Source organism: Grampus griseus (assembly GCF_964374135.1).
Source record: "Grampus griseus genome assembly, chromosome: 19".
Classification (NCBI taxonomy): Eukaryota; Metazoa; Chordata; class Mammalia; order Artiodactyla; family Delphinidae; genus Grampus; species Grampus griseus.
The window spans coordinates 8,810,489-8,833,363 of record NC_139013.1 but is presented as its reverse complement, the minus strand read 5'-3'; the positions used below and the strand labels follow the sequence as shown (position 1 = coordinate 8,833,363).

The following is a 22,875-nucleotide window of genomic DNA, read 5'->3' as shown; positions in this document are numbered from 1 at the left end:
TCCCGTTGTGGGGCACAGGCTCCGGACGCGCAGGCTCAGCGGCCATGGCTCACGGGCCCAGCCGCTCCGTGGCATGTGGGATCTTCCCGGACCGGGGCACGAACCCGTGTCCCCTGCATCGGCAGGCGGACTCTCAACCACTGCGCCACCAGGGAAGCCCTGATTTAGTTTTTATTAAATTTCCTTGAATCCCTAATGGTTTTCCCTACTCCAAATCATTTGTTTTTGGGAACTTCCATTCTGTTCTGAAATGATGTAGTATTTACATTGTAAGTGGGCTGGTGATGTTGGGGCCTAGCGAGGCATGGATAGAGTGATGAAAAATGATAAAACTGTGGTGCTCAGGAGTAAAGGAAGGAATTTTTTAAAGTCTTTGAATTAAGTGGAATGTGGCATTGGATCCTGGAACAGAAAAGAGAATTAATGGAAAAACTGAAATCCAAATAAAGTCTGCAGTTTAGTTTTTTGTACCGGAGATAATTTCTTTGTTTTGACACGTGTAAGTCTAAAATTATTCTAAAGTAAGTTTAGAGAAAAAGTCAGGAAGAGCAAGAGCATTTAAGGGCTGTGAGTTCACTAAGTGAGGTGGGGTTTACATAGATTTAGATTATATAAGGGCCCTCTGGGAGCTCTGCCGCTCTCTCTGTCCACTTCCCTCGTTAAAGTCAGTGTTCCAGTCACGTTGGATGACTGTAGCTCTTCCAGAGGTCCTTGCTTCTGACTCTTTTCATATACTGTTTTCTTTTTTATGGTATATTTTCCTGCCACCCCTTACCCCCAGCCAAACCAAACCAAAACCAAAACCAAAACAAAACCGAAAACAACCCCCACAAACAAACAAACCAAAAAAACAAAAACACAAAATTTAACTAATTCCTTTTAATTCCTTAGGTCTGCCTTAGGTTTTATTTCCCTCAGAAAGCCTCCCCTGGCCTGCAGTGGTCAGCCCCTTGCCCGAGTTTACTTATTACTCTGTGCTCTGACTGTCTGCGTGCTTCTCTCTTTATCCAGCTACGTCTTAACACCTTGAAGACAGGGGCTGTACTTTTCACCACTTTATCTCTAAGCATGTAACCCAGGAATCTAGGCATCATTGATGTTCAGGAAATGTTTCTTGAATAAATATCTTTACAACAAGAAGCAAGACTCCTGCTCACACCCCCTCACCCTCTCAGACCCCACTGGCAGTTTCCCTCATTCCTTTAGGGGAATGGTGGCTGTAGTTTGCTGTATAGCGGCACATATGCCATAGATGGCCAAATCCCTGCCATAGAGAGAGAAATCAGGACTTTAGAGATGAGAGAGCACATTTTTAACAAACTCAGTCTTGTATTTCAAGCTCCCAGGGGTCCAATTCAGGAAAATATTTTGTTTTAAAATCTGCTAGTTATGTACCAGACTATCTTTTCCTGTACTACATTAAGTTATATCTCATTTTACACTAAGAGATAACGTGTAGGTTGTTTTAAGTCTGTTCTTTAAGTAAGCCATTATCTAGATAATATTGTCAGATGTGACGCCTGGTTTTGAATTTCTTACATTCTATTTGGGGGAGAATGAACATGCTTACCCCACAGTTTTTTACTGTGGCATAATAACATGAATCAGGTAGTGAGAGTAGCGCCCTTTGTTGCGCTGGGCAGTGAGACATTGCCAGTGCTAAATCTATTACCTCTGTCTTCAATTTCCCTTATGTCGGTATGACCTCTAACGAACAAAAAGGTTGATGAATTTGGGTTGCATCTAGTTAGACGGGGCTTAGAGATGCGGATTCTAAGGAAAAGTTACGAACTCAAGGGTCTGTGGACCCTTAAGGGATTGAGATGGGGGAATGTCCATGATGCTGTCAAGAGTATGTGCTGAATTTTGGTTCTGTTTATTTTCTGTGAAGAGAGGATCTGTAGCTTTCTTTTAATTCTCAAAGGAATCCATGACCCAGAAAAGATTAGAACCACTGGTTTAGAGTAACACTGACACCCATGGCCTCATTTTGTCTCCCTTTTATTTCACCGTTTTAGATTGGGCCCTGCGTTTTGTTTTTCCCTGATATTTATTTGGAGGCGTCTACTGTTGAACATCTAAGGGAGGGAGGAGTGTGTAAGTTTTCTTTTTGGAAGCTTGGTTTATGGCTCTTAAGCCTTCATGTATTCTCTCATTGTTTAGTAAAAATGTCTTTGTATTTGAAATATGATTACTACTTTGCTAGGTCTAAGTAGCTGAGCAGTGGTCATATAAAGATGAAAATGACTAGGTTCTGGCCTTAAATAGGCTTTCAGTGATATACAACGTAAGTGCTCAGAAATGGTAGCTAATAGTCTCAAGGGAACAACTGTCATGTAGTGTCATGGCTGTAGTCTTGGAAGATGTGTACAGGGTAGAATAGGATCATAAAGGGAAAATTATCCAGACTTTATTTTATTGAAATTTCACCGTTGGGGTTTCCCTGGTGGCACAGTGGTTAAGAATCCGCCTGCCAATGCAGGGGACGCGGGTTCGAGCCCTGGTCTTGGAAGATCCCACATGCCACGGAGCAACTAAGCCCGTGCACCACAACTACTGAGCCTGCGCTCTAGAGCCCGCCACCCATAACTACTGAAGCCTGCGCACTTAGAGCCTGTGCTCTGCAACAGGAGAGGCCACCGCAATGAGAAGCCCACACACGACAACGATGAGTAGCCCCTGCTCGCCGCAACTAGAGAAAACCCACACGCAGCAACGAAGATCCAATGCAGCCATAAATAAATAAATAAAAATAAATTTCACTGTTGATTTATCTCATTACGTCATTGATATTTTGCAAACCTTTGCATGCAGGGGTGTAACATAGCACCTCATGGTGCTTAGGGTCATTGACAAGCTGGAGAGGCCCAGTTGGAAATACCACAGTGACTGAGGTCCAAGCTGTGACACACGCATTCACGTGGAACTCTTTTAAAGACTGTTGACACCATTTCCCCCCTTCTGTGGACAAGGTTCTCTTTGCCCATAGTCACTCAGCATGTATTTATTGGCCACCTGTACATAGGGTGTGTAATACTGGACTGGAACCTTTGACTGGACTGTTTACTTACTAGGAGATGGCAGTATCTTTTGATCGCTCCCCATAATCAATATGGTGACAAGGTCCTTTTTGCTGGGAGGCAGTATAGATGGCCTTTGGAAGTCAAAATGCCGGAGTTCTAAACCCAGCTCTGCCATTTGCCAGCTGAGTAGCCTTGAGTCAGGTCAGTTGATCCCTCTGAGCTTCGGTTTCTTCTGAGATACAACTATTATGTAGGACTTTAGCGTTATAGACTGCATATCAGCTGCTTCGCAGAGGGCCTGTCATGACGTAGTCAAGCCCAGTAAGTAGAAGCTGTTTTGTTACTAGCTGACGGAGATTATAAAACTTGGAGAAATTCTCTCATTTTATTTATTCACTAATGATAATTACTACATCACTCAGAAGAGAGATTCTACATATGTGAATGGGAGGAATTGGGTACTCCTGGTTCGTATTAGAAACTGCGGTTATGTCTTTTTTTTTTTTTTTGGTTAGTCCTGTTTGTTCCATACTTTTTACTAGCGAAAGGTTCCTAATCTGGGTTCCTGAATTTTTTTGTGTAAGTGCATTTTTCTGAGAGAGAGGGTCCATATTTTCATCAGATTGTCAAAGGGATCCTTAACTGCCAAGTGATTAAGAATTGGTTAATTGACCTATTAGGTCAGTATAGAGTCCCAGTTGGTACCCTTGATCTGAAATTATCCATTATAGTAAGATATTACTGAGAGAACTGATCCAAATAAAAAGAACATAATGAGGATATAGAGTGAATACTCAAAAGCTTTTGTGTGCCACCCTTATCTATTTATTTATTCTTTAAGCTGGGAGGAAGGGGGACACGTAGGAAAGGAAGAGAGGTATCAGAGGGAGTAAGAATCTACCTGAAGAATTAAATGCCAGCTTCTTGCCCACATATTCCACAGACTGATTCTAGGTCATCACTCAGCCTCCTCTTCCCTGTACTGTAACTTCCAATGAGGCTGAATCACTTGTTTTCTTCCAGACATGTGTTAAGGTTTTATCACCTCATGTTGGTCCCTCTCCCTAGACTCTGCTTTCTCCCATAATTTGCAGGTCCAGTTCTCTGTGCTTCAGAGCTCCTTCCTGATGCTGCCTTTCTTAATTGTCATCAGCTTATACATCCCTTGAAAGCACTCACTCTCATTCATCTTTTGTCCTCCAGAGGCATAGTCCTTTGTATAGAGTTAGGCACCAAAGTGAAGAATGATGCATAAGGTGGGACCGAATATCTGCTAAAGGGAGGAAAAAGATACAGGTTAAAATTACTGAAAACAGAAGCAACCTAAGTGTCCATCATTGGATGAATGGATAAAGAAGATGTGGCACATATATACAATGGAATATTCCTCAGCCATAAAAAGAAACGAAATTGAGTTATTTGTAGTGAGGTGGATGGACCTAGAGTCTGTCATACAGAGTGAAGTAAGTCAGAAAGAGAAAACCAGATGCCATATGCTAACACATATATATGGACTCTAAGGAAAAAAAAAAAGGTCATGAACCTAGGGGTAAGACGGGAATAAAGACACAGACCTACAAGAGAATGGACTTGAGGATACGGGGAGGGGGAAGGGTAAGCTGTGACAAAGTGAGAGTGGCATGGACATATATACACTACCAAACGTAAAATAGATAGCTAGTGGGAAGCAGCCGCATAGCACAGCGAGATCAGCTCGGTGCTCTGTGACCACCTAGAGGGGTGGGATGGGGGGGGGAGGGAGACGCAAGAGGAAAGAGATATGGGAACATATGTATATGTATAGCTGATTCACTTTGTTATAAAGCAGAAACTAACACACCATTGTAAAGCAATTATACTCCAATAAAGGTGTTTAAAAAAAATTACTGAAAACAGAAAAAATGATCAGATGCCAGTGTGAGTTCTGAGTTCTGGGAGGGAGTTTGGGAAACCCTTTTTATAGCCTCAGTGACAGCCTGCGTAGGGAGAAGAACCCACCCTGAATTAGGAAGCAGGAGTGTGGGGAATAGGTAGCCAACATTACGGCCTTGGCCAGGTAATATCACTTCTGGACTGGGGTTATCTTCTCTGGAAAGTGGGTTGGACTTTTTTTGAATATGTAATAGTGATGGTGTTAATGAGCATCTGCTGTGTACCAGGTGCTATGAGAATATGATAGGGAGCAACCAGACAAGGCCCCCTGCTTCTGTTCCAGTAGTATTGTCCCACCCAGTATTGGGTGGGTTAGTCCCTTCATCAGCCTTAAAATTCTGTGATCTGGAGGATGGGGCACCAATCTCTGCTTGGGATTGTTGTGAGGATTAAATGGGAAAGTGCTTTGAAGATTATAAAGTGCTCTTCTCTTATTTATCAATATTTTGAGTACCCTCCACCCCCCCGTCTTTGACCTATAACTTAAACATTAAAAATGTTTAAAATGTGTATGAAGGTCACTGCCAGCATTTTTACATTAGCCAATCCCCAGTGAGGTTTTCATGCCATATTGTAAGCACATTAACATAGGAAGATTGGATAGAAGCTTTTTGCACCAGTAGGAGTATGAACTAATGATCCCAGGGTTTAGGTAGAGTCAGGCACTTAATTCTTTCCATTATAAGTGAATCCCTTAACAGGATTGGGATATAGATTTGTAATACCATCTTCCCCAACTAAAAATGTATTTGAGGAGAGTACATTTACTTATGAATGTTTCTGAATTTTTTTCACGTAGGGTTTGTTTCAGCCTTTTAATTGAGTTCTGTTTTTTTTCCCCCTGAAGATTTCAGGCTGTCTCTTAAATCCTTTATTTTATTTATTTATTTTTGGCTGTGTTGGGTCTTTGTTGCTGTGCGTGGGCTTCTAATTGTGGTGGCTTCTCTTGTTGCAGAGTGCAGGCTCTAGGCATGCGGGCTTCAGTAGTTGTGGCGCGCGGGCTTAGTTGCTCCACGGCATGTGGGATCTTCCCGGACCAGGGCTCAAACCGGTGTCCCCTGAATTGGCAGTTGGATTCTTAACCACTGCGCCACCAGGGAAGCCCTGTCTCTTAAATTCTTAAATGCAATTTCATGGTGGTGAAGGCTGCATGTTGGGGAAAATCAAACTTCTCTACTGATATGGGGTGTTTGACCATAACTGCAGGAGATAGTTTTTCTTCAAGTGCTTGCATTTTGTGATTAGGATGAAAATTTTTTTTTTTTTTTTGGCAGTACGTGGGCCTCTCACTGTTGTGGCCTCTCCCGTTGCGGAGCACAGGCTCCGGACGCGCAGGCTCAGTGGCCGTGGCTCACGGGCCCAGCTGCTCCGTGGCATGTGGGATCTTCCCGGACCGGGGCACGAACCCACGTCCTCTGCATCGGCAGGCGGACTCTCAACCACTGCACCACCAGGGAAGCCCCTAGGATGAAAATTTTAAAGCACAACTCCCTTGTCTTTAAAATTGTCCCAGAACCCTCAAAACAGAGAGCGAATGATGCAATTAGGATGCAATCCATTGCCTGTGGGTTTCAAGGGAAATCATTTTCTACACAATTCGGAAGCTCATGGATAAAGTCAAGATTCCTTTTATATCTGGTGAATTTTGTCAAAAATGACCTGATAAGGTGAGATTCTTACCTTGAGGTTAGAGTTTTTGAGTGTTAAGCAATGCTGTGAAATTTCTAAGATAACTCTGATTTATGAATAAAATGTCACTTCTGATTCATTCTTTGAGATGTTTCTTTTCTTTTTTTCCTTGAAACTTTAAATGGAATTGACTTTGTTTACACTATTCTGGTGTTTTTCACTTTTGGTGAAAGGAAAGACTTCCATCCTTTCCTGCTGTCTCCTGTGGTACGTCTTAACTCTGCTGTTTGTGAGTTCTTGGGATTGAGATAAAAGATGAATTTTTACCTACCCACTGATTTTTTAGTGTAGATATTTTAATTCCTTTAAATTTGAGACTGACTTTCTTTCCATAGAATTTAATTTTATGATTGTCCTTATTGGGGGCTAACCCCCTCAGGATTCATATGAACACAGCAGTCTGATCAGTAAGGAAGATGCTTCTTCCAGAGCCTTTAAAGAGTATTTCTATAATAGTGGAGTCACATAATTACTTTTTTTTTTGGTGACTTTTCAGGTGTACTTGCTGTGTGAGTAGAGATCAATTTTTGCAATGGGTTGAGAAAAAAAAAATGAGGTTGAATTCAAGGGCAGAAATTTATAGCATCTTCTCCCTTACATTGTTTGAGAACTGAAGAAAGGTGCAAGTACTTGTGTTTTCTCACAATTTAATGCTCAGATGACTGAAGTCATATTAATTCTTAATTGCAGATTACTGAAGTTTAAAGACAACCATTTTCCATCAAGTCTTATTTTGGAAATGGTCTTTGTGGTTAAAACACGAGAGACTTTCTGTTTCTTCTGAGTCTTGGGTGACATCAGTGTGCCCATTGAGGAGACAGCATATTGAATCCTGACCTACTTTCCCTTTCCCAAGTGGGTTTAAGAAGCCGTAAGACAAGGTATGTAATAGTACTTTGAGCAACATAAGGCGCGCACACATTTTTATGGGGAGCATATTATTAAAGTTTTGCCTCGAGGTAGATAAAAGCCTGTTCCTCTTATAGTGGAGAGCTCTGCTGAAATAGCAAATGGATTATAGCGATAGTAGCCTCTGTTTTCTCCAGAAAGCTCAAGCTGCACAGCTGTTTTGTCCATTCAGCCTTTGCAACACTGCAGTGTTGGGGTTAAGCCATGTGCATAGGTTTCAGAAGCAGGCAGCTAGGGCCACACGAAGCTGGGTGATCTAGAATGAGTTGCTTGACCTCTCCGAGGCTGTTTTCTCATCTGTAAAATGGGGATTATAATAGTACCTGACTTGGGTTATTGTGAAAAATGATATGAAATCGTATATGTATATTGTTTATTTGGTACTGTGCCTGGCTCATGAATATTTGCTATTATTACTTGTATAAAAGAGAGATGACTAAATGGGAAAACAACTAGTGTAGGCGTGTGTGTGTATTTAAAGCCAATTCTAGTGCATTTTCTGTTCCCTCATTTACCCCACATACTGTGCAATGGGAAGACTTCACGTTGGCGTGGGACTCCTGCTCTGTCCTTTTATTTCTCATCTGGCCCCAAGAAGGCCTTCAGTAAATGTTAACTAAGTGATGAACCCGAAGCCCCTCATTGTGAAGTGCTGGCTTAATTATCAGAGAAAGATGTGATTTCCTGTGGTAATTGCTAGGTATATTTTTGTATATTCCAGTTTGTTGAGAGTTGATTATCTATGAAGCATTCAGTAAATCCCATTTTATCAGACCTTTTCATTTTCCAGTCTCTGAAAGGAATTTATTGTGCCTAACACTTGGAAAATGTTTATATTGGGTTGTACAGCATGGTTTCCTGTGGTAAGGTTGTTAGAAGTAATAATGGACTGGCTAAAAATGTTAAAGCATTTATCTGTTAGGTTTGTTGGCAGATGAAGTATGAAAATGACAACAGCTGATGGCCCAGTTTCATCAGTCAGCCTGGAAACCAGTGACAATCAAGCTTCTTTGTGCTCTGGTTGGAGGTTATATCTTCTCTAAGGTTTCCATTTCATGAAACATTTTTTTGTTAATGGAAAACTGGGTCAGCAGATGATGTGATGAAGGGCCATAGGTGTGGTTTTAATAATTGTTAACCTCCAGAGTTACCGGGTTTTTCTTTGGCCTTTTAAAAAATGTACACTCTCTAGCACCTCTTACCTTTATCTAGGCTTAAAATAATACCTGAAATTGAATTTAAGATAAGACCCAGAGCTGTCCAAGTGGCCTCTGAGCAGGTTGGAAACACGGACTTTCAGGAGCTGGAGGCTTGCATCTGCTCTGGATTGATTCAGTTCTTCATCCTTCTAAGAAAGGTGAACTGTGTTCTGGGCAGTTTTTTGTAATGGGGTTTTCAGGCTAGATGTTTAACAAAAAAATAGAGACCCTCATCAGAAGTAGAGGTTTGAGGGTGGCTTCGGCAAAGAGGAGGCAAAAGTCCCTGCCTCATGTGCCAATTGAACTCCTCCGCCTTCCTTCCCTAGTGGCTGCATTTCAGGACTTGAAAGAGCTTTGGAATCCTTTGTTGAGTGCTTTGGGTGAGATTTGTATTCAAGTTGCTTTTTAGAACTAGGCTATTTGCTTGGCCTTCACCCCCAATCTCTGTGAATCCCACAGCTGTATAACAGACATCAGTCAGACACCAGACATCTAAGAAGTACCTCCTGTGTGTGAGGTTCTGGGGAAACATAGAAGGAAACACATAGAAGGATTCTCTCTGTTCCCTAGAAACTCAGTGAGTCAAAGAGAGAAGCAATACTGACTTCCTTTAAAAAAAAATGTACACCTAAATAAATATACAGCTAAACTAGCATTTTAATCTTTAGAACTCAAAAATGACATTGTAATGTACCTAGGGAGACATTTTCTAGGATTTCATTTTATGAAATTAAAAAAAATTGGTGGAAAAAAAATTGGTGGTCTTCATTCTTTCGACATTTTATGTTTTTCCATTTAGTTGATATTACTATTTTTATTTCTTCATTATCTGCTGTTGGATCAGTTATTGTCCAATCAGGAAAGTGGGAACCACTCTAGATACTTCAAGCAGAGAGGAATTTGTTACAGAGGTTGTGGAAGGGCTGGAGGAGCAAAAGGAGGAAAGGAGGTGTGTGGTGGGGAGCACAAGGGAGAAGGGGGTTCTTAGCCAAAGATCAGAAAGCTGCGTTTGGGCTGGAGCCCAGGAGTCTGCACTCACAGATGAGCTTGGAGCCATATTGCCGCAGTTCAGCAGGAACCCAGAAACCAGTGCTCCGCTGATGCTGCTAGAACCTGTGGTGTGTGTGCAGTTGCCTGCAGTCCTCCACAGTTGCTCGTTGCTGCTGCAGGCATAACCAGAAGCAGGAAAAGTGTTGTATCCCTCTTCCTGCCATCCAGTCTCTAGCCTTTGGCAGATTCTTAACTGGAAGCCAGCTAGCAAAGGAGTCTGGGAAATGTAGTTTGCAGGCTTTCAGTTCTGGTGATACAGAGAAGAGTATAGAAAGTGTAGGTATGGCCAGATGAATGCTAGCATTACTTGGGAATGATGAATTTGTCATAGTGGACCTGAGCGGAGAAGGCATTATTTTAAACTGATAACATTCAGATAGGTGGAAAAGTGTAATGGCATTCCAGCTAAGGGGTATTCCTGGGTGAAAGCAGGAATGTACAAGGCAGGTTCAGGGAACAGTTTATCTGGAGCTTGGAATTCTTATTGAAGGATAGTTGCAAATAAGGTTGGAAAGGTAGGTTGGAGTCAAATTGGGGTGGAGGTGTTGCGACAAAACTGTTCTAAAATTAACACAGAGCAATGCTTTGGCCTGGGAGAGACCAGTGAGGAAACCCACATGATGGTACAAGTTTTGGAATAACAAGGACACAACTAAGGCCACGGTAGTGGAGTTGGAGAGGAAAATGCAATCCGAGATAAGCTTTTAACTGGTATATATATCAGTGGGTTGGGGCAGGCCATTGGAAGAAATAATGAATTCTCATTTTCTGTTAGTTTTTCCACATAAATTGGACGTGTTAATTACTTTAGGATCTTTGAAGGTCTCTGTTCTCTACTTTTTATGCTTTTACCTCTCTCTGGGATGGTACCTTAGTGAGTAAGACTAATAATATTGTGTGGATCTGTCTCAAAGTGGCACTAAATTAACTCTGGTCATAAACTTTATTAGTAAATCTGAAACCTGTGTAACCTCTGCAGGGGCCTTGATAACTTGAGGTGACACTTTTATTACTTCGGGACACCTTTTTGGCTTTTTCTTTTTTTTAACCATCTTAACCTTTTTTTTTTTTTTTTTTTTTTTTGCGGACGCGGGCCTCTCACTGCTGTGGCTTCTCCCGTTGCGGAGCACAGGCTCCGCGGCCATGGCTCATGGGCCCAGCCGCTCCGCGGCATGTGGGATCCTCCCGGACCGGGGCACGAACCTGCGTCCCCAGCATCGGCAGGCGGACTCTCAACCACTGCGCCACCAGGGAAGCCCCTGGCTTTTTCTTTAGACACAAATTCACGTATCCCATTCAGCAAGTAATTGAGCCAGGTATTATGTGCGGTACTGAGGTTGAATGGAGAGGGGAATAGATATGACACTAGGTCCCCATCTTCTTGGAGTCAACAATTTAACAAGAAACACTTTAAAGGAAAAATATTACCGGGCCTTAAGAGTCTTTTTTTTTTTTTTTTTTTTTTTTATGCGGTACACGGGCCTCTCACTGTTGTGGCCTCTCCCGTTGTGGGGCACAGGCTCCGGACGCGCAGGCTCAGCGGCCATGGCTCACGGGCCCAGCCGCTCCGCGGGCATGTGGGATCGAACCCGTGTCCTCTGTATTGGCAGGCGGACTCTCAACCACTGCGCCACCAGGGAAGCCCTACCGGGCCTTAAGAGTCTTTGTAGTTGCTGTTTACCTGGAACCAGCCTCCCACATTATTAACTCCCTCACTTTTCTGTTTTGTAATTGTCTGTTACCCTTTGTTAGAATATGAACTCCAGGAGGGCAAGGATCTTTGTCTCTTTTGTTCATTGCCATATCCCCAGTGCCTAGTGTAGTGCCTGGCACAATAGTAGGTAATTTACAAAGGCTTAGTATTTTTTTGTTGAATGGTTGAATGAGAATAAGTGAATGGGGCACCCAGGGAACTGAATAAAGGCCACAGTGGTTAGAGTCCCTGAGAAAGAAGTAGAGTGGTGGAGATGAGATCACATAGGGATGTATAAGAATTGGGGGTTTTATTAGAAGGGCAGAGGGAAGCTCTGAGAGGTTGTAAGCAGGAGATCAGCAAGAACAGATCTGTACTTTAAAAAGATGATTTGCTACTGTACAGAGTATGGATTGCAGAGAGCAAGAGTAGGGTGGGAAGAACACTTGACGCTGTAGGGATCTAGCTTCCCTGGAAGCAGATATGTTTTCTTTCTCAGCTGTTGAGTTTGAGTGTCTGTTCCAAGGGTAGGGGTTGATTGTTATCAGTCTGATTATAATTGCATGCACTTAGGTTATCATTAGCCCCAAGAGACCTACCTGTCTCCTTGAAGAACATCATTGTCCAGGGATCCTGCTGACGGAAGAAAGCTGTCAAGACAGCTTGGCTGTTAGATGCCATTTAACTAGTTTGTGTCTGTGTGTGCCTCCCCTCCCCTCCCCTCCCCTCCCCTCCCCTCCCCTCCCCTCTGTGAGATTTAATGACCTAGTTAGGGAGAAAGTCCAGGCCTCTTGGCTACACTCCAAGTGTTCTACCACTAAAATGTTGATATTACCTTTCTCAGAATTCTTCTGAGTCATTTGCAGGCACTGTAAGTGGTTTTTTAAACTTTGATTTTGCCACTTTAAAGACTTTGTAGTAGTACTTTTCGCTGTAGGAATTTGAGTTGTTGTGGTTACTTGAGGAAGGCCTTTTCACTTGCCTTTGCTGTTTTTTTTTTAATATATATATGAATTTATTTTATTTTTGACTGCGTTGGGTCTTTGTTGCTGTGAGTGGGCTTTCTCTAGTTGCGGCAAGCGGGGGCTACTCTTCGTTGCGGTGCACAGGCTTCTCATTGTGGTGGCTTCTCTTGTTGCGGAGCACAGGCTCTAGGCGCATGGGCTTAAGTAGTGGTGGCCCGCGGGTTCTAGAGCACAGGCTCAGTAGTTGTGGCGCACGGGCTTAGTTGCTCCGTGGCATGTGGGATCTTCCCGGACCAGGGCTCAAACCGGTATCCCCTGCATTAGTAGGCAGATTCTTAATCACTGTGCCAACAGGGAAGCCCTGACTTTGCTTTTTAAAACGGAGTTGAGTAGCCTGTGATAGGTAGGAATGTTTCTGCCTCCTGACGTGTTAGTTGGCAAAGTAGTAGAGGCAGCCTTTAATAAAGGTCACTTTGGAAGAATATTATTTAGGTACTTAGCATTCTTGGCATTCTTGTGGAATGATACAGGTTTGGCCTTTTTATTAAGTTCTTAAAATCGAATGGTCTTTAATTAGAAGCAAGCACATATAAAACTTTGTGACTCCAGACAACACTGGTTTTACTGTATTAGATTGTAGAGTGTGGTTTGCGCCTGTAGGAATATGGGTTTTGGAGGAGGAATCAAGAAGGGGTGTGAAAAGGCTGTATCGAACACGTTCTAGCCCTGTCCAGGCCATTGGCTTACTGCAGCCTTAACTGTGTGGAATGTGGACATACAGCTTTCAAGCTCAATTGCCTTTTGATTGCTCCTGACTAGGCTTTTAGTTCTCATGATTCAACTGGTTGAGTTGAGCTTTTGTTAGGTAGTCAATATGGAAAATGGAGTTCAGTAGCTTAAGTTTTTTTAACTCATGTAATTATAAGACTTGACAAGCCATGATTACATAGATTTTAATTGTCATCTTTGAAATGGTCTGCTCTAATGTTTTAAATAAGACAGTGGAGGAATATATACATTCAAGGACTGACAAGTTATTACAACCACCCCTGCCCGCCCCACCTCTAAAAATAAAAACAGTGAGAGAAATCCCACCATACTGTATATGTATTGTGTAACGTTCTTCACTGGGCAAGAAGGCTTGGGGAAGTGTATATTATCTCTTCAACCAAGTGTAACTCGGGATGTCCTTAATGAGGAAGACCTGAAGGCCTGGTGTGTTTGACAGAGTATTTTGGTATAGACACGTTATATAAGATTACAGGCTGACACCTGTGCTGTTTAGGGGAGTCGATAGCCAGAGGGCTCATCCTGTTATGGACAACAAAATTAAGCCCCTGACAGGCTCTGTTAAACACAGTGGGTTTTCTGAGCAGAAAGTTGAAATAGCAGTTGGATTGCAGGAGCAAGTGAGTGGTCTGAGGAGTTGGGAAGATACGTGCAGAAAGTGAAGGAGCTTGGTTGAGTCACCTCAGTTCGTTACCAAATCCTCTCTTCCTTCTGCAGACTATAGTAGTCACATTAGCCATGTTATAAAAGTTTTCATTTAAGCATAGCTGATGCTGTAGGTAGTTAAAGTCAGTCTGCTGACAAGGTTTTAAAATGGTGGTATATTTTTCTATTCCGTTCTTTCTCGTGTGAGTTAGAAATCAGTAGCTATTTCTTGTACACTGATTTTAAGACTTTTCCAAAGAAAGTAGCTGTGATATGTTCCCGGGGCCATGTGTAACCTGGGGAGTGGGAGGTGAGGTCAATGAGGGAAACAGGGGGTTTATGTTGGGATGAAACAGTGTGAGCGTTATGTGCACAGGTAACTGAGAAAGGTATGTTGTCACCCAATGTAAGTATATTTTTGATAATTTGAATTCAGAGACATTGTTTTCTGAATAGCAGCCAAATACATGAGGTCAAGGTGATTTCCTCTTGTAGGTAGGACAGCTGTCATGGAAGAGTAGGTTGAACCTGTTTTCCTTCTTAAGTATGAGGGCTGAAGTAGTGGTAAGAGATGACTCATTAGTTTTCATGAAAATTACCGGCCAAGGACTTTCAAGGAATGGTGGTTGATAAGGAGGAACTAGTTACTATTCTGGTCTGTTATCTAAGGGAAAATCATGAAGCTAGCATTTTATAGAAAATGCTATTTATTAAATTCCTTATATGACTACAAGTGTTTTCTTAGTTATTTTTGGACTCCTCAACAGGACATGTTACTTTTATAGTTTGAAATTTATCTTGAAGTAATGGGTAGTAGATAGGTGCTATATGGAACATATAGCAGAAGCTCATGAAAGTATACATATGATGAGGGACAGAGGTTGTTTTTGTCCCCTTCCTGATCATTTTGATTCTCGGATTTCATTAACCTTATGAAAAGGGTTTCATTAACCCATGGCAGAGAGTGGTGTGTAGAAACAGCCCTGGGGTGGGGTGGGGTGGGGAGACGCGGGAGAGGCCCTAGCACAGGTCTGACGGCAGCTTCTGTGACTTCCCTTTTCCTCTTCAGCTTCCTCATCTGTTACCTGAAGGAGTTGGCTGACAGCTCTCACAGCTCTGCATTCAAGGAGCTTTCATTTGGAGAGACAACGGATTGGTTCATCTAGAAGCCTTTTTAGTCGTTAATCCCAAGAAGAATCTTAGGAATTTTTTTTGGCCAGTTTTCGTCAGATTTTGCTTCTTATTTATCTGCCCTTTCCCCTTGGCCAACTCCCTTGACAGTGAGACACAGGGTCATCGGTTTAAGTATGGGAAGGAAATTATGGCCTTGAGCACAGTCAGAAAGAATCTGGCTCTCAGGCACTTCCTGTGAGCCACCACTAAATTACAAAGACTGAGCCCTGACAAGGCTTTTCAAAGGGGCATCTTACACCACCACTGTGTCAGCGTTTCCGTCGTAAGCAGTTGTTTTTCATGGTGCTTATTATGACCAGGTTTGAAGTGGCCTTTACACGGAAGGCGTTTACCCAGTAGGGTGAGGGTATAATATCAGAGAGAGAGGTGGAGGGAGGGGGAGAGTACAAAGATTGCTTTCAGAATTCCCTCTTTCAGCCCAGACTGACCAAGCCTGGGGGTTCCTCAGAGGATGAAGTCTAGACTCTCCTGATTGTGACAGGGCCCACCACAAAACAGGTTTGCCCCCGACCTCTCCCACCATACGTACCTCATGCTCGCCGTTCCAGTTCTCTGGCCAGGACAGCATGTTAGAGCAGGAGGGCAGGCCTGGCGGGGGTGGGGAGGTGTTAGACCTGGGCCTTTCAGACGGGCACCATCCCTTACTAGCCAAGTTGTTTCCCTTCTCTCTGTCTCGGTTCTCACTAATCTGCATAAGTTTCCTGAATGAGAAGAGAAGGGAGCCTTTCAGGGACAGACAGGAGACTCTTTATGACTCTTGACTCTTGGCAAAATCTTGGGAATTAGACCACCAAATGTCTGCTTATTAAATTGGTTTTTGAACCATGAAGTTTTTTGAGCTTTTTAAAAAACTATAGAAGTTGAAAAAATTCTTTTCTTTATATGTGGAATCCCAACATATAAAATAGATCAAATTGAGTTGCTCTGTTTTAAGGCTGGAAGGTCTGGTGTTCCACCTGTTCAGCCTTCTCCATAGCCCTGAAGATCTGCCAGTTAACATCCGGGGCCCTCCAGGGCACTGCTCCTCAACTGTTCTTCTCATTGGTACGTGAGGATTAGAGTCACCTGTTTGACAGGACCCCAGGCAGAGAGGCCTAGTATACAAGGGAGAGAATCCCAGTGGTTGAGAGAGGGGTGTGCTCAAATCCCAGCTCTACTTCCTAGCTATGTGAACCTGTGTTTCTTCATTTCTCTGAATTGTATCCTTTTTTAAAAACTGTAGAGAAAAGTGTATAAAGCGTGTACAGTCTGAACAATTATGAAGTGAATACCCTACCCGTGTAACCAACCCAGGTCAAGAAATAGAACAGAAGCTCTGCTCGTATCCTTTTTCTATCGTACCTCCTTTCCTAGCCTCAAAGTAGGAACCTGAGATATGCTTTTCAGATAGTGAGGTGATAAATATTTGAGTAAGAAATATTTTTCATAATACCTTTTTGTTAATAGTGCCTACGTGTAACATCTTCTCATTCAGAAAATCCATTTTGTGTTAAATGTATTAATTCATAAATCCATCACCTCTAGAAGATAGGGATAAACACCTCAATTTAGCAGATTTTCAGATATGATGAATTGAGCCTAAGGCATGATTTTGTGCTAATTCCAGCCTCCTTCCCATGTTCTGTCTTGTAACTGTTCATTTTCCATTTCTCTCAGACCTCTGCTTTTAACTTTATTTGAAGCAAGGCAAGTATATAAGTAAGTGTGGAGGCTAGAAAATGGAAAGGAGAAATATAAGTATTGGTTTACTAGTGTGAGTCCTAAATAAGTTCTTTAATCTGTGAATTCAGATTGTTCCCTACTAAAATTTGCTGGATTTAGAAGTTGTTCTCTTATGTTTCTCTGTGACCATTGTTCTTATCTTCAGTACAGGTGAATTAAATAAAACCAAACGTTCTTATTAAGAAAGTTCATACATGTGGCATAATTTTTATTACTAGCAGTAGTCTGCTTTAGGACCGGCAACTTATAGAATAATGCAAATGAGTAGTGAGGAATAATTAGAGATAATGGGCTGAAATCCCCATGTCATCTTAGACTGCCACCAGGGGAACAGAATAGTAAGGCTTACTGTTGTAAGGCTTACTGTTGGACTTGAAAACAAGCCGACCTATTTTTCCCAATTGACAGAAATGCCTGTTTCTTCCTCTGCAAGACACATTTGGCTGGACGGTACCTCCACTTTTGTATATTCAGGTAAATTGTTTTGGAGAATGTTCTTTCAAAAAAACTTTGTTGTTTTCTACTGAACTTTAGAAAAAAACTGAATAGATCAGAAGTGCTCAGAAGCAACTGCTGAGATAATTTTATAGGTTTTCTTTACCATTTCAAAAATCAATGTAAAATTGGCCCAAATACCAGGAAATTCAGAGGTAAGATGTGGCTGTGTTTTTTTTGTTTGTTTTTAAACATCTTTATTGGATTATAATTGCTTTACAGTGGTGTGTTAGTTTCTGCTTTATAACAAAGTGAATCAGCTATACGTATATGTGGCTGTGTTTTTGTATCTTGGTTTGGTAAGAATCTTAGCTCACTGTATTAATGGTAGATAGGCTGTGATACCAAGGTGGATTCGAGTAATTTCAGTTTCCAGTTGGCCTTGGTGTTGCATTTCCTTTGGCGTGGAATATTTTTGCGGGTTATCAGAAATTGTGTGTTGTTATTGTTCTTAATATAGGTAACCCAGAGAAATTGTGCTGCATTAGTGAGAAAGATTTCTCAGCCTTCACTTTTGTCTTTGTTTATAGTTGCTTTGATCAGATAGCCTGATCAGAACTCCAGAGTTACCTGAGAGAAAGCTGCTGAGGATAAAGTTTAAGGAAGTGCTTTTGCTGAAAGCAGCTCCCTTCATTCATCAGGGGAATTTGATTTCATCCTGTGAATAACTTGGCTTAGAAATTTTGTTTCTTTGGGACCGGCTTGTAGAGTTCTGCATGAGAACTGTGTCATGGTGAAAAATGGGCTATTTGCTTTATTCTGTGTGGGCCGGCTATGATGGTAGGATAACAGAGCTGTGTTTTTCTATGCTGGAATTTGAGGTACCTTTACCAGGGTTTGGGGGGAAAATAAATCAAGAGGCGCATTGGAACTTCCCTGGTGGTCCAGTGGTAAAGAATCCGCCTTACAGTGCAGGGGACACGGGTTGATACCTGGTCAGGGAACAAAGATCCCACATGCCACGGGGCAACTAAGCCTGTGCGCCACAACTAATGAGCTCTTGCGCCACAACTAGAGTCCACGTGCCATAAACTACAGAGCCCACGTGCCCTGGAGCCTGCTCACCACAACTAGAGAAGAGAAAACCCACACGCCGCAACTAGAGAGAAGCCTGCGCACTACAACGAAGAGCCTGTGCACCTCAATGAAAGATCCTGCGTGCCGCAGTGAAGACCCCGCATGCTGCAACGTAGGCCCAATGCAGCCAAAAATAAATAAGTAAATAATAAATCTTAAAAAAAAAAAGGAGCATTAAGAGACATTTGTAAAAATTATATATGTAATGTCAGAGAATCTTTCATAGCTGTTCTTTAAAAAATTAACTTTGGGCCAAATTATTTTCAAAACAGTCATCTATCAGTCCTTGAAAATTGTTTTTGATCCCTTTGTGTTTTCTTCATTGGGACCTCTGGAGAGTGCTGGCCATTGCACAGCGCATAGTAAGAGCTGAGTGCACATACATCCCCATTGTCCAAGAATAGCCCATCTGTTGTATGAGATTACATGTTTCAAGACCAGATGGTGAAACACTTAAATCAGTCTTTCCAAAGATCCAGATGACCCATTTCAGAGATTTCCTGTACCCAGAGCCCTGGGGATATAGTAAGATTCTGTGGCTTTGAGGAAATCCTCCCTCCTACGCTAAACAGGAGTAGGTGTATGTAGCCTGTGCTAGTGGGAGCAACCACCAGTACTATTCTGGGCAAATATTTGCTGTTTGCTTCCTTTGTAAAATCCGTGGCTTTCTGCCCCTTCCCTACCATGTTATTTGAATTTGCATTGGACTGAACGGTAGAAATATAATTGCCATATTCAAATGGTGTTTTCTTTCACGTAAGATGATCATCTCCTTAGACTGTGTTAATTTGTTAGGTGTGGAGTTGAGGTAGCAGTGTTACCAACAATAAGTAACACTGCTGGGATAAAAGATTATTTTCACGTTAGATTCTCACAGGTAAAAATACAGTCTGTTCATAGTCTGAGCCCTGCTGACCTTCTTGTCTCCTACCTTCCACGGACGAAAACTCTGTGCCAGTCAGTATGTCCCAGAACGTATCTGCTGCTGCTCCATTTTGGTCACCGTCATTCACACCCTCTCATGTCTTTAGAATACCTGGGCCATCTCTCCAAGCCCTGCCAGTCTTTTATGTACCAATTCAGCTTTTACTTCCGCTCTGACACCATTCCCAGTCTATCCCAGATCTGAATGATCCCCTCTTCCTTTCTCTGGATCCCAGGAAATGGTCTATGCTATTTATTTTTTATTTATTTATTTTTTAATAAATTTATTTACTTATTTTTGGCTGCATTGGGTCTTCATTGCTGCACACAGGTTTTCTCTAGTTGCGTTGAGTGGGGGCTACTCTTTGTTGCAGCGTGCAGGCTTCTCATTGCGGTGGCTTCTCTTGTTGTGGAGCACTGGCTCTAGGCACACGGGCTTCAGTAGTTGTGGCACACGGGCTCAGCAGTTGTGGCTCGCGGGCTCTAGAGTGCAGGATCAGTAGTCGTGGCACATAGGCTTAGTTGCTCCTTGGCATGTGGAATCTTCCCGGACCAGGGCTCGAACCCGTGTCCCCTGCATTGGCAGGTGGACTCCCAACCACTGCGCCACCAGGGAAGTCTGGTCTATGCCATTTATTGTCTGTGATCTAGTTATTTTTTAAGTTAAAATATTGTATCTCTAGTAAATTATTAGATTCTCACCAGCAAGGACAGGGTCCTGTTTCTTCTTTGTTTCATCACATTGTCTTAGATATAAATATGTATTTGATTTGGTTGATGGACAGTTCAGTTCTTAATTCTAAGGATTAGAGACTAGAGTGATACAAAAATGGTTAACGTCTCTGAAATATTATGAAGGAAGGAGAGAATTTAGCTGCTCTGTAACTGGGGCCATCAAATGGCCTACCTTTCTCTTTTATTCAGTGTTAGAGGCTGTGTTGTGCTTGTTTAAGTTCGATGTTGTCATTTCAGATGTAGTCATTTCAAAAGATACTTCTCATGCGGTAAAGAGAAGAGCAGAACAAGGGCATTTCTTCACGTTTCAATAGAAATTACACAGAGGAAGTGAAAACTCCCTCTGTATTTTGGTGTCAGATTTATAAGGATGATAATTCCTATTTATAGCTAAATACTCTGATGCATCATTTGTGCACATCACTAACTCTAAGGTTCTGTAAATCTATTTGGATTTCACAGATGAATTAATTGGATAAACGAGGACCTTGGCTTCCACTTCCAACTTTAATTTCTTTTTGTAAAGGAAAACAAACAAAAACCTTAGGAAATTTTACTTTAACATTTAATAATGTGAAAATAGAAACATTGGGTTTTTAAAGACTATTTTGTTTAAATTCAGTGGTTCAGTAGACCAGAGAGTCATATTCTCTTCTTACTGGAGCTTTTTTTTTTTTGTGGTACACGGGCCTCTCACTGTTGTGGCCTCTCCCGTTGCGGAGCACAGGCTTCGGACCTGCAGGCTCAGCGGCCATGGCCTAGGCGCTCCGCGGTATGTGGGATCTTCCCGAACTGGGGCACGAACCTGTGTCCCCTGCATCGGCAGGCTGACTCTCAACCACTGCGCCACCAGGGAAGCCCTTACTGGAGCTTTTATATCGCATCCTTCCTGGCCTGTTTGGAAAGTAAATTCCTCTGAAAAATTCTTAAGGAATCTTTCTTACAGGGAAAATGCTTCCTGGTTAGATCCCTTCCTTTTGTTCTTCCCCTCCCCTCTGTAGAGCAGTGAGTCTTATCATGTATCTACTTAATGCAGACATTTTAACCAGCTGTTGATGGTAATTCATAGTTTTGAAAATCCATTCAGAAATTTAATGTGTTCAGAAGTATGAGGTATTAAGGACATTTAGAAAATGCTCTGCTTTCTGTTAAATTAAAATGCGTATTTCCATTCCATTCTCCCATTAGAATTAAGAAAAATTATGGTAACAAGGATTTTGCTTCCTTTGTTAGTAGCTCACTGTGAAATTATTTCCTTATATTATCCTATATATAATTATTATACAGTGTTATATTATTATTAGTTTGGTGGTGTTCTGTATATGGTTGTTCGAAACGGAATGCATTTTCAGAATTTGTTGGCTAGTCTCACAGGCAGAGAGAGTAGTTTTGGTTATGAATACTGGTGGTATGTAGATCTGTGTCTTAACAGGGCATTCTAGATCACAGAGCCCAGAAACATTTCCTCTTGGGGGTGGGGGTAGGGGGTATGAGGTTGCGGATGGAAGGGTGAAACACACACTGCGCTGCTGAACTTGAGCAGTCATATTAATGCTGGATCACAGTGGCATTTCTGTGTCCTGTGAAATGTGTACTATCTTGGGAATGTTACCTCTTCTTGCCCTGGGTGTTCTGTAGAGGTGTTAAAAAAGAAAACACCCCTCCTCCTACCTTCCAGTTGAGGCGCTCTTTGTGGAGCTACTGGCTTGGTTAAACAAGTCAAATAACTCCGGAAGCTTGGTGACAAGTTCTAAAAAAGCTCTCAGATGTTTGTATTATGGTTTTGTTTTTTTGTTTGTTTGTTTTTTTGATGTGGACCATTTTCAAAGTGGAAATTGAAAATTGAAAATTACTGAATTTGTTACAGTGTTGCCTCTGTTCTATGTCTTGGTTTCCTGGCTGCAAGGCATGTGGGATCCCAGCTCCCCGACGAGGGATCGAACCTGCACCCCCTGCATGGGAAGGTGAAGTCTCAAGCACTGGACTGCCAGGGAAGTCCCTGCATTATGTTCAGCCTATATTTGTGACAAAGAATTGAAAATACTCCTGGAGTATTTTTCTTCCTGAAGAAGTGGACTTATGGCTTCAAATGTGAAGCTAAATGTTAGGTTCTGTGTTTTTATTTTTCTAATACAAGTAGCTCAGTAAAGCTTAAAGATAAAAGGAGTTACTGTTTTTTTTTTTAATTAATTATTTTTTAAATTTTTTGGCTGCACTGGGTCTTCGCTGCTGTGCACGGGCTTTCTCTGGTTGCGGCGAGCGGGGGCCACTCGTCGTTGTGGTGCGCGGGCTTCTCACTGCAGTGGCCTCCCCTGTTGTGGACCACGGGCTCCAGGAGCGTGGGCTTCAGTAGTTGTGGCACGAGGTCTCAGTAGTTGTGGCACGTGAGCTCTAGAGCGCAGGCGCAGCAGCTGTGGCGCATGGACTTAGTTGCTCTGCAGCATGTGGGATCCTCCCAGGCCAGGGCTCGAACCCCTGTGTCCCCTGCATTGGCAGGCGGACTCCCAACCACTGTGCCACCAGGGAAGCCTGGAGTTACTGTTTTAAAGAATACTTTTTTCCTCCTCTGTTGTAACTCTTCAGTTTTAAAAGGATTAGTATTGGCAAATTATTAGAATGGGTGTTCAGATTTTGCTGTTTGAGTAGCTTAGTTGCCCACTAAGAACACCAGTTCCCATCAGATTTACACTCTGAAGACATTGCGAAGTCTTGGACATGCCCTGTCTTCTACTTTCTCTTTCTTTGTGGCCTTCAGATCATTAAATTTAGTGACTCAGCTAATTTTTTTTACCCACCTCTTAGAAAAGTTGAACGTGTTTGTGACCAAGCACTTA

At 42.3% G+C, this 22,875-nt stretch overlaps 1 protein-coding gene across 2 annotated transcripts in view; it reads left to right on the top strand.

Annotated features, from left to right (window-relative positions):
- Positions 1–22,875, top strand: part of ARHGAP35 (Rho GTPase activating protein 35) — a 122,029-nt gene that overhangs the window by 16,454 nt on the left and 82,700 nt on the right. Inside the window, exon 2 of one of the 2 annotated variants that reach the window (XM_082677980.1) lies at positions 7,335–7,525. The exons of the other annotated variant lie outside the window; for it this stretch is intronic. The gene's annotated coding sequence lies outside the window, so the exon portion shown is untranslated. The remainder of the gene's footprint in view (positions 1–7,334; positions 7,526–22,875) is intronic. 2 annotated transcript variants of the gene reach the window in all.